This window comes from Sander vitreus, chromosome 19 (genome assembly GCF_031162955.1).
Source record: "Sander vitreus isolate 19-12246 chromosome 19, sanVit1, whole genome shotgun sequence".
Classification (NCBI taxonomy): Eukaryota; Metazoa; Chordata; class Actinopteri; order Perciformes; family Percidae; genus Sander; species Sander vitreus.
The window spans coordinates 5,016,275-5,032,484 of NC_135873.1; the positions used below are offsets into that span (position 1 = coordinate 5,016,275).

General features: G+C 39.3%; 1 protein-coding gene across 8 annotated transcripts in view; it reads right to left on the reverse strand.

The window, feature by feature from the left end:
- actn3b (actinin alpha 3b) overlaps positions 1–16,210 on the reverse strand; it is a 37,195-nt gene that overhangs the window by 16,538 nt on the left and 4,447 nt on the right. The gene's annotated exons all lie outside the window — the stretch shown is intronic.

Consider the following 16,210-nt stretch of genomic DNA (forward strand, 5'->3'; position numbering starts at 1 on the left):
TATGACTATACCTGCCACACACACACACACACACACACACACACACACACACACACACACACACACAACTTGATGTTTCCTTTAGGAGAGCAGCATCAAAACTGCTTAGCAAGGCCTGAACCGTCCACTTCAATTTGTGTCCTCGTTATCGCTGCGGCTGCTGACGGTGAGAGACAAGGTTGAAACTGAAAATTGGTTTGTACTATTATTTAGTCCGTTTGTTTATTGTCTTTTTGGAAAATTATTCAATGCCTGTGGCAATCAATATATGAATAGAAAACCCTGTAAAATGACAAATGAAGTCTTTAGTTTTACAAGATTACAACAGGTTAATTGAAAAATTATTTAATTTTTTTACAATATTTGTATCGGATTTTATGTTTTGGTATCAACATAAATCAGAGACACTTTAATCAAACACTCCAGCCAGTAGCTACTTTTAATTCGCCAAATGCCAGTAAAGGGGCCTCTATTGAGCTCTTAATAAATATGAGTGATTCTTACAGTATCTGTTCTCCACTGCTGTTTTATTCTGTATGGAAGCTTCTCCTTCAGTTTACTAAATTCATCAACCGTTATGTTAATCTGCAGCCTCCGATTTGAGAGAGGTGTCACGTCATCCACAGTGTTTACCTTCATTAAATCATGTGCAATTGACCACACACACCTCTGCACACATCAGATGGTCGGTTATAACTCGGTACTCTGCCTGTTTATGCAGCACGCATCAGGTTACAGAGGCTCATTAATCCTGCATTTTTTTGCATGTTTTAGTCTTGAAATGTTTCGTTGTAAACTCTGTAAACACAATTCACAACACAAGTCGACTTTAAGTGAACTGAAAAAACATTGGATCACCAACTATTTGCCATCTATGCTGGAGTTCGTCATTCAAGTATAGCATGACGAGTCTATCAGTGTAACAAGTCTAAGCCAGGAAGTTATTGCTATAAAGGGTTATATTTGGTCCTAATTCTGTGTTGTGTCGAGCATTTTAAAAAAAGAGTAGGTGCTGCGTCTTTCAAAAGCCAGATCTATCATTTTAGAAACCAAACTGTTCATTAGGTGATGCTGTTGTGCGTAATGGGCAGAATGTAGACAGTGATATAAATGGCTCTCAGCCGCTGAGTGCTTACTTTTGGTCTGTCTGGAAAATTGCCTAATGGCGTCGGTCTTTCACGTCAGGGACAATTCAATTGGTTCCATCAGGCCATTCAATCAATCTCTGAATGGTATTTTGAGAGGCTTTCATGGCGTTCAGCTTCAAATGTGAATATTGGATGTGTGTGTTAACATTCAAGAGTGTGAGTGTTTGTAAGGGCTGCGACTGTACAGCCAAAACTTTGCCAGGGTTTGGAGGATGTGTGGGTGTAGAAGCAGGATAAGTACATGAGCTGAATAACTAACTACAGATGATAGTGTGGGCGGAGTGAGGAGAGAGAGACTGAGCAGAGACAGAAAGAGAGAGAGAGAGATGTATAAATTAGAATTGAAACACGATGTACGCTCAGTAGGTGAGAGCATACATTTTCCATTACAGCATGTGGGTGTTTGGTTTTATCGGGGTGTGCCTATCGCTAGCCCTCAATTTTGACTGTAGATCTACATGGGTGGACAGAAAAGCAAAGCACCAGAGACAGACAGGAAAGAGATGGTGACAGGGAGAGAGGGAAGGAAGAGAAAGTGGTGGTTTTGACAGAGAGAAGAAAACACACTAGTGACTGAGTGAGAGAAAGTAGAGACAGAGTGAAGGAGAAAGTGGACTACACATCTCTACATGCACAGCGATGAGCAATTAGTTCTCAATTCTGCTGATTTTCTTTGTCTTATGTGATAGTGAACGGAATATTTTTGGGTTTAGTTGGAAAAATAAGCAAATTGAAGATATCACCTTGACCTCATTTACAGTTACAGAAGAGCTACAGGTGCTCTGATTATATCAAACCTGTACTCAACCTCTTTGTATTTAACATGTGCAGAGCAGTGGCCAGTGGGGGAGTACAATAAATACAATTTTGAGGAACTTTTACTTTGCTTGAGTATTTCCATTTTATGCTTTATGGGAAATATTGTACTTTTTATGCCACTACATTTATTTGACACCTGTAGTAACTTTGCAGATAATTTCATATAGACTATAATATATGATCATTTTATAAAATAAAGTCTTATTATAAATTAAACTACCTAAATAAATATAAACTTGTACAAATTAACTCACTTTAACCAGCCACATATTAATATGGTTCTTATATGTAAATCAACATATTGATGCATTAATAATTCAATGATATATAAAATAAAACTATAAACACTAAAATACATTTCACTAATAACATGTGTGAATGCAGGACATGTACTTGTAACAAAGTATATTTATATTGTAGTATTGTTACTTTTACTTTAGTATTTTAATCTGATTACTTTTTTACTACTGGCAATGGCTGATGGAAACATGCTGAGTTGTATTTTCTTTCACAAACTTTGCTCAAAATTTGCACAGCATTTGGACAGAAAAAGACATTGTCCCGCCTGTAAAACATTATTTGATTCAATCTGAATTTGAAGGGCAAAGAAAGACACTTGTAGAAGGAGAAAGAAAGAGAGGCAGCGAAGTGGAGAAGATAGTAGTGACAGGAATGCCCAGGCTCTGGTGTAATTTGATGTAAGGGTCTGGAGAGGAAAGGAGGCCTCCTGTCCAACCAGCCGGGGTCCCAGCAGGTGCTAGTCTCCTTTGCCATGCATGACCAAATTTAGACAGGCTCCTAATCCAGCACGCAGGCCACAAGCCCAAGCCGGAAAGGAGACGAGAAGGTGTATGAAGGAGGTAGGGAGCCGAAAGAGCAGGCAGAAGGGTGTGGGTGGGGGCTAAATTAGGTAGAGGGGGAGGAGGAGAAAAGACTGAAAAGTGAAGGGGGGGTGAAGGAGTGGGGCGGTGGAGGCTAAATCGGGTTGCTATGGGACACCACCGGACAGCTGAGAAGGCAGGATTCCTGAGGTAAACTGTAAGTGTCCAAGACGGAGAGAGAGAAGAGGAGGAAGGAATGGATTGAAGAATATGACGATGTTTAAAATAACTCAACAAAGTGTGGCTAAGATGAGAGGGGTGAAACCTCACCAACATCAAAAGGAGGGCTGTTAATAAATATACTGGCAGTAATTGAAATCAAGGATTCACTTAACCTAATGAAGCTGGAGATACAAACATAATCCAGAATTCATTAAATCCAATGTAACGGAGCACCGCAGGATTAAAAAAAAAAAAATTATCTGCCATACATAGGCTAGCTAAAGCTATTATTTCTATTCCTCTGTGTCTAATGCTCTATTATCTCATCCCTTGGGTTTGTTTTAATGCCTGTGGTGGTCTACACAGTCCACTGGCATGAAGTCACCCTCCATCCTGGCATCACCCCCCTCCTTTCTCTCCACTCTCCTCTGTCTGTCCACACCTGTCGGTCTGGCCCAGCTCAGCTCAGCCTTTTTACAGGTCCTTCTTGTAAAATGAGGTCACTGTGGTCATAACTTCCCCCCCCCCAAGGGGAATCAGGGCTGCTGACCCTCAATACAGCTGACACGATCATACACACAAGTTCCCACACACACACAAACACACACACACACACACACACACACACACACACACACACACACACACACATCCCTCTTCCCATCTGAACAGACTAAGAGATCTTAATAATGTCAGCTAGCTCGGCTGTCCATCAAAGAGCTGATGCAACCACAGCGTTGCCTAGAGTTACTACTGCTGGCCTCAGAGGGGAAGCCATGAGCAGCATACATCTTCTTAAAAGACATGTTCAATATCTGCACTTCATATTTTATTTAAGCACTTCATACTTTATCTAAGTAAAGCCCTGATGTAGTTTGGTTAGAGTAGAAACTAATAATATCTTAAGGTGGGAGGTAGTAGTATTCTGAACTAAGGAGTTTTTCCAAAGGTCAAATGTTGCCTTGTGGTCTGATTTTAAGATACTTTTTCACTATAAGAAAAGAATATACATGGAAGGCCCAAATGTTGTAAATACATAGTCAGGACTGGGGATAAAATCATGACACTTTAAGCCATTTCCTTTGCTCATGCCATAGTCAAAGGTGTTTTAAATAACAAAATTAAACATTTTGTTCTGCATAAACAACAGTTCTGGTGCTTCTGGGGAGAATTCAAAGAAATATGATCTGGATATCTTAAAATTGATAGTATTGATGGCAAAACACAAGTCCACAAGAAAAAAAAGCGGACTGGTGGAGTAAATAACATTTTATATAATATGTTTATATATAATTTTACATTGCGTGTGAATTCAATTTAATTAAAAATAAATCTTTCATTTTGAAGTCAAGACTACAACAAGACTACAACGCTCCTTGGTTGGGTGTCTGCTGTCTCCCCTGGGTTTATATTTTGCTTACCTGTGACAATACTCTCACCACAGATGGCAAATGTACCTCCCACCCTCTGTGGTGCCAGTCCAACAAACTACACACACTGTTAACTAAGGGTATCACGATTTTGATATCGACCAAAATTAAGTCACAATCTTGAATTTCGAATTAAAACATGGAATTGTTGATGCTGCCACGCCCCCATGTCACGTCCCGTCGGCTTGCCAATCGGAAAAAAAAAACCAGAAAACAAACACACACGTGTAGCCTGCTCGAGGTGCTATGTGTGTGTACCATATTATTCCACTGGCAGCACGACTAACATGACAGTTAATCTGTGGTATATGTTCAACTGTTCGGAAATAGTTTGTTAAGACACCTAATTGTTCAGAGAAGACTATGGACATGGCTGTTTATTGTTTTTTGTTTGTTTGTGTCATCTTCTGTGAAGAGGACTGCAGTTACAAAAGAGAAACTAGATGGCAGGTTATAGATATAAGTTATTGTTACATTATGTTGTTAATAAATGTTTTACATTTGACAATGTAGTGTGGTACACAAAGGTCAGATATTATAGATATATTATATATTGCATAAAAGTCTAGTCTAAAAATGGCATAGCAACCTGTGCTTTAAAAAAAATAAATGTAAAAATCGAGAATCGAATCGAACCGTGACCTTAGAATCAAAAATGTAATCAAATCGAGGATTTGGAGAATCGTGACACCCCTGCTGTTAACACACACACACTTAGCTGTGGCTGACCTGATGATTAGTCTAAAGTGAGTGTTACTCCTGCTATGTCAAGGTGCTTCTTTACACTTACAGAGTTCAGTTTCTCTGTCTCAGACTATCCTTAGAAATAAAACATCAGACTTTACACGTCTGCTAACGAGGTGGGTAATTACATAAACCTGCAGGACGGTCTTAATTTACAACTAACCTCTTTGCAATTCTCTCTCACTGGTGTCCAGTCTTTTGTGAGTGTGCAGATTTAATAACATAACTCTTCAGTATCTGATTTCCCTAATTAGCACCTTCCAATCAGGGACGGGCGATCTAATTAGGGAAATATGCTGGTGTAGTGTTTGTAGTGAAAGCTTGCATACTGATTTGGCTTACAGAGAACACTGCCTGCACATATCCATCTACAGTTCCCAATTATGTCTCTATAGTTTTGTGCTCAAGTGCTTTAAGATTTGGTGCATTTTTTACCTTCTGACAAAAAGCTACTGTAGTTAACTGTACTGTTCTTAGTGAAAATGTGAGGCCTATGATGCAGAAAATAATCAGAAAGCTTTTAAAAAGGGCTCAGTCTGAAGCACTTAGGGCACAAATGCACTTTAACAAATCTATTGTCATTCATTTTATGAAGCCTATATCATCCGAGTTAAGCGTCTAGGAGAATCATCTTGTGAGCCTGTGATGGATTAAACCTTAAACCCATAGCCTCCTTCTTTCAAGTCCAGTTAGTTTAAATAAATGTCCTGACGTAGCACTTGAGGTAGGTATTCTATTTCATTGCCTGCTACTCCTGTTGTGTTTTTTTGTTTAGTCCCTTTTTGTGTTTGAGCCCATAAACTCATTCTTTTAAAGCTATAGTGCATAGTTTCTGCTGCCCCCATGAGGAAGTCTAAGTAATGACAACAAAACTGTCGGCGCAGCCACTTGACGCAGCCTTCCGTGATGGTGCACCACCCCCACCCCTCCTCCACGCAGTTGCTAGTAGCCAGGAGGACACGGAGGATTAAAAAAACATGATGGACTCTTCAGAAGAGGTTATTATCTTCACTTGAGTTTCTGCGTGGGAAAGTCGCCGGACGACGCAATCTTCTGAACACAACCATACTGAGAAATACAGAGAGAGTTGTGTGGAGCTGATAGCCTTAGTTAGCTTTGTATCAACTCATTTGGCAATGGCTTGAATGTAACGGACGTTTATTATTATAAAAAAGGTACGCACTAAAACTTCACGCTTATATAATTAAAAAATCTAAATACATGTTTTAATATGAATAAAAAGTAACAATAACGCATTGTATATGCATCTCATTGTTAGAAAGTGCTTGAGAAAGAAGAAAAATACAGAAATTTTCAGAGCTAAAGGCGGCAGAAAATCTGATAATGCAATGTGTCACTATGATGAACAGAGTAGTGTATATCTGAAAGAATTTAAGTTAACATGCAGCCGATATATAGTGTCTTATCTCAATATAACAGATGTCAATATGTCTCACTGCCGGTATAAAAATAGTCTGCCTACAAGGTTGACTCCATTCACACCAGTCCACTACAGCTACCTCACACACCTGTTCAGAAGTCATGTCCTGGACTATCATGCACACACGTTCACTTCATGCATGCCACATAAACAAATCACAGCCCACTCACATTCACTCACAGTGTACACAATAATAGCAGCACATAAAAACACGGTGTTCTTTGGTTTATGAGGTCACTATGTTTGTGATGCACGAGGACACATGCAATTTAACTTGGACCAGGTACACACAGAAAAATGTTTTAAAGGTTGATCTATAAATTGTAATAATGATAATAAAAAACAAAGCTATATAAATATAGATTTATATACAACCCAGTGGACTGTGTAATAATAGCTTTATATACAATTTTACAATTTGTAGCTGGAATCTAAAGAAATACCCAAACCTACATACTATACACACAAATGCCCCAAACCTAAATAAACTCAGTTTCAACTTTAAGCCAAACCCTGAAGCCACATTTTAATAATAGTTCCATGGTTTTTGACCACCAATACTTCAGTCCACCTGTCTGTCTGACAGTAATAAGTGTGTGCACAGAGAGGGAAATGTTCACCCTTCCCCCACAATGAGAAACACTGCAGCTCCCAATGTCAACAAACCACAGGTCAGCAGTTATTAAAAACTCAAAGGGCTCTAGCTCCCCTGTACTGTTATGCCTGCTCATCTCAGTTATTGGAGTTTCTAAGAAATAAGGATACATTTAATCAAATAGATAGGCACTCTTTTTAATGTTTCATGTTACTGGTTCTTTTAGGAATAAAGCAATTTATAACTTAAAGTGCAATACAAATAAAGGTTAGCAGGACATAGTTCATACTGTAAAAAAAAAGTAAGACTCAAGAACACCCTCGACAGACACCAGAAGACAAACGTATGTATGTAAATATGTTTTTTTCTTTTCAAATTCATATAAAATGCTGCAAATTACACTCACTTACATTGTTGGCTGACATGCAAATTGCCATTATCATTGGCCACTCAAAGTCGCTACGTTATGAGCTAAACAAAGTAAACAGACAGTGTAAGAAATGTAACTGTTCATCTGTCAGCAGATAACAAAGTGGAAGAAAAGGAGCATAATCTGTCAGGCTGATAGAGTGAAACTGCTCCACTGCTGAGCTCCGCTCCTGAACTGTGCTCCTCGCATCAGTAAAAACTCAAACATATGTATATATAAAAAATAAAAAAAAATAAAACATCGATCATCTGAGGCTTCCACAAAAAGAGGGTGTCAACAATATTAGATAAAGGTTATACCAATAAATGTTCACATTACAAAAAAAATACACCTTCAAGAACTGCTGACATGATAACATTTTTCTAGATTTGCACACATCAAAACTGTGTCACAGAAAAACCAACACTGTGACAGCACTTATGTAAGTCTTCAACTGTAACACTCATGACAGATTCAAACAGCCAACGTAGCTCTGAGTGGACAAACAACACTCCCTTCAACACTTGTCATCTCAATTAAACTTGTCATTTTCTATGCACCTCAAAAGTCAACATCTACAATGACACAGAGAGTACAAGAGACATTCAAAATAAAATATATACAGTACATATAAAAAAAAAAAAACACAACTCAGGGTCGGTACTTTTAAAATCTTTTGGCACTAGTGTGGACTAGGGGTGTGAATCTTCACTGGTGTCATGATTCGATTTGATTATCCTGCCAACGATTTGATATCAGGATGCATCAGGATGCATCGTGATATGCAAAAGGCGAAAAACAAAAAAGCAGCAACCGGAAAATCAACAAGTAACATCACTAGGCAATAATCGCTTATGGTCTGTCACGACATCGATGCAGAATTGTCCAGGTCCGCATCGCGATGCATTGATGCAATGATTTATTTCAACACCGCTAGTGTGGATACATTGCCTGAGTTTCTGTATGATCCTTTTTGATAACTTTCTTTAAGAAGACATTTTTCAATAAATCACTTTCTATTTTACTAAACAACAGATATCAAATGTTTATTGTCTGAAAACTAAATATAGTCCAAAAACACTTAAAATCAGGAACCATCTGATCAACGAATAAGTAAACAAGATTACTTAACTAGAAATTCGAAGGCAGCTTTCAGTACTTGTATCACTCACATACAGTATCATGTTTGTTTTTCTGACTGGCTTCATGTCTGACGTCACTTTCATGCGTCAGGGGTCTCTTGTAAACAATAATCGCCCTGAATTCCTCCACCGACTTCTCAACAGCTGATAAAGTGACAGGACCATCGTGAAAGGAGAGGGGAGAGGAGTTACAACACACAACAGGTGTAGCTGACATTTAGGAGAATCTAGAAATAGATTTGGTGACGTCACATCTGTTACTGCAGATACTTTTATTACTATTGATCTTTGTTTTTAAATGGAACAATAGACTAATCTGTGGTCTTAAAAACCCAAATCGCTACTAGACATTTTAACATCTGTGAAAACTGAAACATTATTTTGAAGATTGTTGATATAAGTACATTGTGGTTTTCTGTATACAATTATGAGTCAAATAAGATCAGTAGTTTCCAACCACTAAATCTTGAGATGATTACCAAGATAGGAAAGATGAAATTTCCCATATCTTTGTTTTTTAATTGAAAAAGACTGGATAGTTTTACCTCTTCTTGCCCCTAAAAGCTATTCCAAATACTCAAGAAGAAGTTTTGACATGGGGTTGAGAGTAGATGCTACTTTGCTTTAAAGGGTTACAAGGTAAAACTGTTAAAACCGACTAAGATTACTTGCTTGAATTTATTTGTATTTTTTTTTTTTTTAAACTGGCATAAAGATATAAAAGAGGATTTTGTAGTTCACACATGTGTAAGTGGGAAAAAGAATCGGGAGACGAAACTGTAAAATGAAGATTAGGGTGCAACAATTTCAGAAATAATCTTGGTGACAAGTTATTATTTAAAATTGCTACACCAAAAAGGATGCTCTTTGCAATTAAAAGGAGGAACCACATGCAAAGGTCACAAAGCTACCCAGATGTTTCCATTTGGGTCAAAGTAGGAGGAAGCTAATGAAAGTGAATATAAAGCAGAAATCAGGAAAAGTCCCCTAAGCGATTATCAACAGGTCAATTTAGATAATATAGAAAGAAGCTTTCTCTTATTTGATATTATGTGAACAGGTTACATTCTCAGCAGGTTAAACTGTGAGTGAATAAATCCCTAACATCAATTTATCAGCCTTCCTTTCCACCTCTTCTCTATGAAGGATTAACGGGCTAATATCCCTGAGACCCTGCTGACAACAGGGCCACCACTGGCCTCAATTGCAAGGCCCGAGTCCAAACCCATGGATTTATGTCCGTGTTTAGAGGATAAAAGGCCTAGGACACCTCTTCTAGTCAAAGTGTGTGTGTATGTGTGTGTCAACCCTGTGCCAGATGCCAGTGAGATATAATGTAGGCACAAGGGATTTTAGCTGGTGTGAGAACAGGTGGAGCAGGTGTTGAAAGACCTCCCACAAACACAGTGAGAACAATGCTAATGTTTTTAAAGATTTAAGGAAGAGTTTTGTACAGACAGAATATGATATTAGGCTTCTTTCTGAAATGTATATCCACAATGCCATGCTGTGTTTACAGCATCAGCTATCCCCTGCCCTACAACATCACCTGCAGCATTTTAATGTGAACAACTCTATGAAGACATCTGAAAACTTAATATGCTCCTCAGGCACTGTCTCCGTGCGCACACGCGCACGCGCGCACACACACACACACACACACACACACACACACACACACACATTCACTTGTCAGAAACGGCAGAAATGCTGACAGCATTCAAAGGGTAGGAATACGGTGGCACATCTTTCAAATTTTTGGATTTAACATTGGTAAGAAGTCAAGCTTTAGAAATTGTTTAGAGAAAACAACTACCAATGGTATCACAATGAATGAAGAGGTATTTTAGAGCCTAATTTGGGGGCAGATGATTTAGAATTGTCTTGTAATGTTGATGGATTAGAGAGATCACAGTTGCACATGATGGGAGGGTGCACCATGACCAGTTCCCAGTGCTGATTAACCTACCCTTCTTTGTACTGCGACACTAATAAAAGAAATGCAGCTTGGCAGAGGGTGGCAGTCATCACAGGAGTGCCAGGTATGTATGTAAGGTACATTTTAAAACGCACAATGGCTAGCTTTAGCACTGTCTTATTTTTTAGCTTATTTTTCAAGCTGACACTATGCTAGATTTCTGTGTATTGCGGTGCACATGGGGATGCAACACGTAAACAAGCGCTTGAGTAAAACTGATAAAAACGATGACAGTGTAGCTGGCCACGCTTGGCTGTTTTGTTGCTTTGTCACTCGTAGTGTGAACATAGCATAAGAGTCTATAGCCATGCTAGCAGCTCTGTGAGGCTGTACTTAGGTACAGAGGTGCTTTGAGCTAAATGCTAAAGTCAGAATGCTAACATGCTCACAATAACAATGATGATGTTTAGCAGGTCCAATATTTACCATGTTCAACATCTTAGCTTAGCGTGTTTGCATGCTAACATTTGTTTATTAGCACTCAACACAATTAGCTCTGAGGCTGGTGACAAAGTCATTAGTTTTTAAAGTATTTGGTCCAGTGCTTGAAGTGGAAAAAAAAGAGGTGCCGGTACTCTCTTGCATTGGCAAATCATTATGACATTTGAGATTTCTACAGTGAAAAACAAAACTTGGAGATATTGCTGGTACAACAAGTTATTGTTATTTATTAACAACATAAATGTATGTATTTATTTAAACAAGTTGTGTTTGCGTGTGTGTGTGTGTGTTTTTCTCTTGACAGCTTTAGTCCCCTCTCTGTCTGGCCAACAAGTGACGGGATGCTTCTACATGTTTTGCAGCCCAGTTTGTTATCTTTAAAAACGAGCCAGCTGTTCGTGGAACAATAATACATAATTTGGTCCCTTGACCAACAGTCAGGCCATGTGTTTCGTTACTCACATTATTGTTGACGTCGGTGTCATTGACTAAGGTAACGTTAAGGTTGGTAGCTGCAGACTCCTCATTAACGCTAGCTGTTCCACTCACATCAATGTTAACGTTAGTTTGAAGCTCATGAATCGTACTTGATGTTTCTGGTTGGACTTGGACCTCTGTTGATGTGTCTGGCTCTGGCAAACAAGTTATTGTAGTACCTTTCTGAAGCCAGGCTAACATAACGACTTACAAACTCGACACACTTCTTTTTAGTTTCTTGGTTTTCAGCAGTGAAAAATCTGTTACGGTCAGGCTGCAGGCATCAGACAGCTTTTCCGAACTGAGGTAAGTCAAGTAGTGCCCTCTGGGTAGTGTAGTTTACGTAACGTTAGGGTCAATCTCTCTGACACTGACGCTTTCTCTGTCAGTGGTAGAATACCAGCTACATGCGAGAAGTAGCCGTACGCAAGAAAAAGTGCAGGTACGCTTAAGAGTAAAATGTAGACGTGCCGGTACTGCATACCGGTGACTACCGGCCCACTTTGAGCACTGATTTGGTCATAATCCAAAGTCCTAAACAAATTGAAATGTTGACATGTATTACATGAGATTCCATCCAATAGTTGTTGAGACATTTCACTCAAAACTATAAATGTCACTCATGGTGGCACCAGAAGATTCATTGTCAAGGCGTCATGAATGTCTGCACAAAATTGAATGGCAATCCCTCCAAAAGTTGTGGAGATATTTCAGTCTAGAACAAAGTGGTGGACTGGCCAAAGGACCAACATTGCCATCTTTAAAGCCACTCTGCTTGAAAGAAAAATCAATGGTTTTTGATGGGGGGAAAAACAAGAACATACTATTTTTGTAATTTTTAGTATACTGTTGCGTACAATGACATTGTGACCTAACCAACAGGGTCAAAAGTAATTTTCCATGCCACTGTAACTATCAATTGTCAGTGAGGTTGTATGCAATAACACTGATTTTCAGCTTTCACTGCACACACACAATCACACACACAGGGCATCGGTATATTTCATTGTTCATCTAATACTGATATTACCCCCTTTCTTGTTACACAAGTCAACAGATGAATTGACTGAGTGCATGATCGATGGTGGCGAATGAAGGTGAGTGTACAGGTTCATGGGTGACGGCAGCAGCATGCTGAGTCCTTTGTCATTTAATGAGCTCTGAACTGCAGAGACTGACACGAGAGACAAATTGGGGTAAGTGGTTACGGAGGATTTATGACAGTGCGGCTGGCCTGAGGAGGAGGACAGCTCTGGGGTGGGAGGAGGAGGGCTGTGTCTAATTTCAGAAGGCAAGTTCTTTCTCTGATATAAGAGGCAAACTGTCCAGGCAGATTTAGGGTCAGCTAATTCCATTTTAACAGGAACCTTGAGCATGAGGACCTACTGTCCGTGTGAAACTGATGTAAGGCCGTCAACCCTGCTACATTTCCCAGCATTTATTTAGCCAAAAGAGCAAGCCACTGCCAACCTAGTCATTCTACATCTGCCTACATTATTGAACCACAAAAAGGACATTTAACGCTCTAGTCAGATGATCTTACAACTCAGATTTAATTTTATTTGTACATTGTGAAACTGAAGTGACTCCAGATTGACATGAGACTGCTGCTGTACGCCTTGTCATTCAGGAAGTCCTTGTTTAGCTGCTAGCACAGAAATGTTAACACCTAAAGCATGTCTGAGGCAACAGCTAATATACATCTTTCACTCAGCACGAAACAGCTCGGACTCTAACCATGGCTTCTATCATTCTTCAACTGCACAAAATACAAACAGGAACGTGGTTGTAATTGTTCATGTTAACTATGAAGTAAAATACACAAAGTTACATTTCAAGGTTAGATAAAGTCAAAGATAATGGCATTCTGCTAACATTTTGATATTTCAACTGGAGCGACTGCAGCTTTTTCAGCCATTAAAGTATATAATGATACCTTCATGACCTCAGTCCTATTATAAGAGCCCTATCATCTCAGCAGACTGACGACTGTAACTTCTGCTACCTATAAATATCCATTTCATGCAGCCAGCATTCAGCCCCAACATTTATGTTTTCATAAAGACAGGGTCTGTGTTCAGCTTGTCTCATTACTACAGGAAACTGACTGGTCAACTAAATGCGGCTTTTGAGTCTGACACCATTAGGAACCTGGTGACATTTTGTAGGTGTTCGTCTATGTATCCTCTGTGTGTCATTTGTTACTGAGGTCACAGAGTTGGCAGCTTGTGGGTTTTTGCTTCCTCATAAACAAGTCTCCATTTTCAAAACCAGCAGTGAGCCTAAAGAAGAATAATAACTGGGATGGTTGCTGCTCTGTACAGCATACACTTAAACACAGATTCATTTCTTGGAGGTTGCGTTATTTATTAGTTTTACAGTTTGGTTTGTCTGCACAGACACAGAACTGCAGACATAATTGTAATGGAAGTAATACCACTGTCAACCATGCAATTTTCTCCAACTAATCCAACCTTTTATTCTATTTACAGACCCACAGGATTGCTCTGATCAGATCAAGATGGCTGCTCTCACAGCCCATCAATCATCATTTCTACTTTCACCCGGTGGATTCGGACACCGCGGCTGTATCGTGTGTCTGCTCTCGCTATTACAACTCTGCAAGAATTTGTCTGTCTTCAAACTGTGTCCCAAACCTCATAAGAATTCACCCACAAAACTCAACAGAAACACACTTTCATGCCCCACACACACACACACACATACATACATACACACACACACACACACACACACACACACACACACACACACACACACACACACACACACACACACACACACACACACTCTTCCTACAGCCTCCCAGGGCTCCTGCACTAAAGCAGTTTATAGAAGCCTCCCTATATGGACACAGCTTCTGGAATAGCAACTGCTATTTGATATGACTGCAAGTTCTCTCACCTCTCCACTTACGTATAACCCTCGTACTCTCTACATGTATCACACAACACAGATACAATGCTCTGCACTAATTAATGCTATTATTTTGACACAATTCACCTGGAGTATTTGGCAAAGTGTAGGGACTGTTTTGTTATATCAATGTCCAACTCACTGGAAGTAATGGGCAGTGAAGTAAGGCTTAACACTGATGTTAGACTTTATAAAAGTGATTCCTAAAAAGAATATTCTAACTTACTCGTGATTCAATAATTTCTTAAAGATAAAAGATGAGTTGCATATATCTTATGAGTCAGGTGGAGGCGAGGAGGACTCCATCCATAGAAATAATATCATTTCTATGACTCAATCCCTGCCCGTTTTGTCTTGGGTTTAAGTGCCCTTGTCAAATGGAAAACCAAAATTTCCCCCATTATCTTCTCACATTGTGTGTCCTTCCAGCTCAGTGCTCCCTGTAAGTCTTGTCTTGTTTATTTCTTGGTGGTCCCCTTTTGGCCGCTCAGTGAAGTCTGTGTGTGCTCCACTGGTCTGGTGAGTGAAAATATGCTGAGAGGTCCCGAGATTAACTCGACAGGGTAAATGTTCCTGCACCACGATCACATGACCCTGACAGATTTAATCATGGGAGGGAGTCTAAGATGCCAAGCTGCATCTTGGGATTAGGTATTGCAGCCCGGGCAGTGAGCACAAATCAGTGAAGCAGATCTAATGCAGTGAATTACAAATCAGTTCTGCAATTTCTTCACTAATGGTGCATATTAAGACAGAGGAGGGAAGAATGTCTATGAGATGTCCTCGCTCATTAAAAGAAAAAATCCATTTTTTTCATCAATTTACATTAAAATCATGTAATTTCCTCCTGTAAAAAGAGACCTGAGACCTGGATGAATGCATCCCATTTCAGAGAGCAGCTTATATGCTATATTATTATGCAATAGCGTGGCCCTACTGCCAAGGAAACATATGGCAAATGCATCATCAATGGTAAGGTGATTTCACTTTTTGCAGGTTTACCAATAGCTTGATGTGTAACTCAGGCACATTTAAAAAAAGATATGCCAGTGTTTAGTTGAGGAAACCAGGAGAATGGAAAAAGCCTCCATGTTGCCAAAGTGAATGCTTTTATGTAGCGCTACCAATATATAGAAATACAGATAACATTATTAGGCGTCAGGACAAAAATGTTCTGCAGTTGGAAGGATTTGAAAACTCTTTTTCCCCAATATATCTATAAAAGTTTTTCCACACTATGCTGAGGCCTACATATAACATATATCACTCAGTAAAAAAAGAGATCCACAAAGCTACCTTAAATGCAAATCACTGCCCATGTAATCCCTAAAAGAGACAGTGTTTTAGTATTGTCTTACAAAAACATCAGGTAGTTGGTGAGGATCAATGACCTCGTCTGGCTGCTGCACTACTGGCTGAGTTGTTAAAGTGCAAAATGAGATTAGACAAGAATAGATTTGATTACGCGGCACCCTAAAATCTCTCCTCGCCCAGGTACATTACATTACATTAGGTTGAGTGGATAAATATCCCATTACTGAATTTTACTTTATAACCCTTAAATCTGACGATGATCAGTCTTTTGGCCACTTCATTCATTCTACAC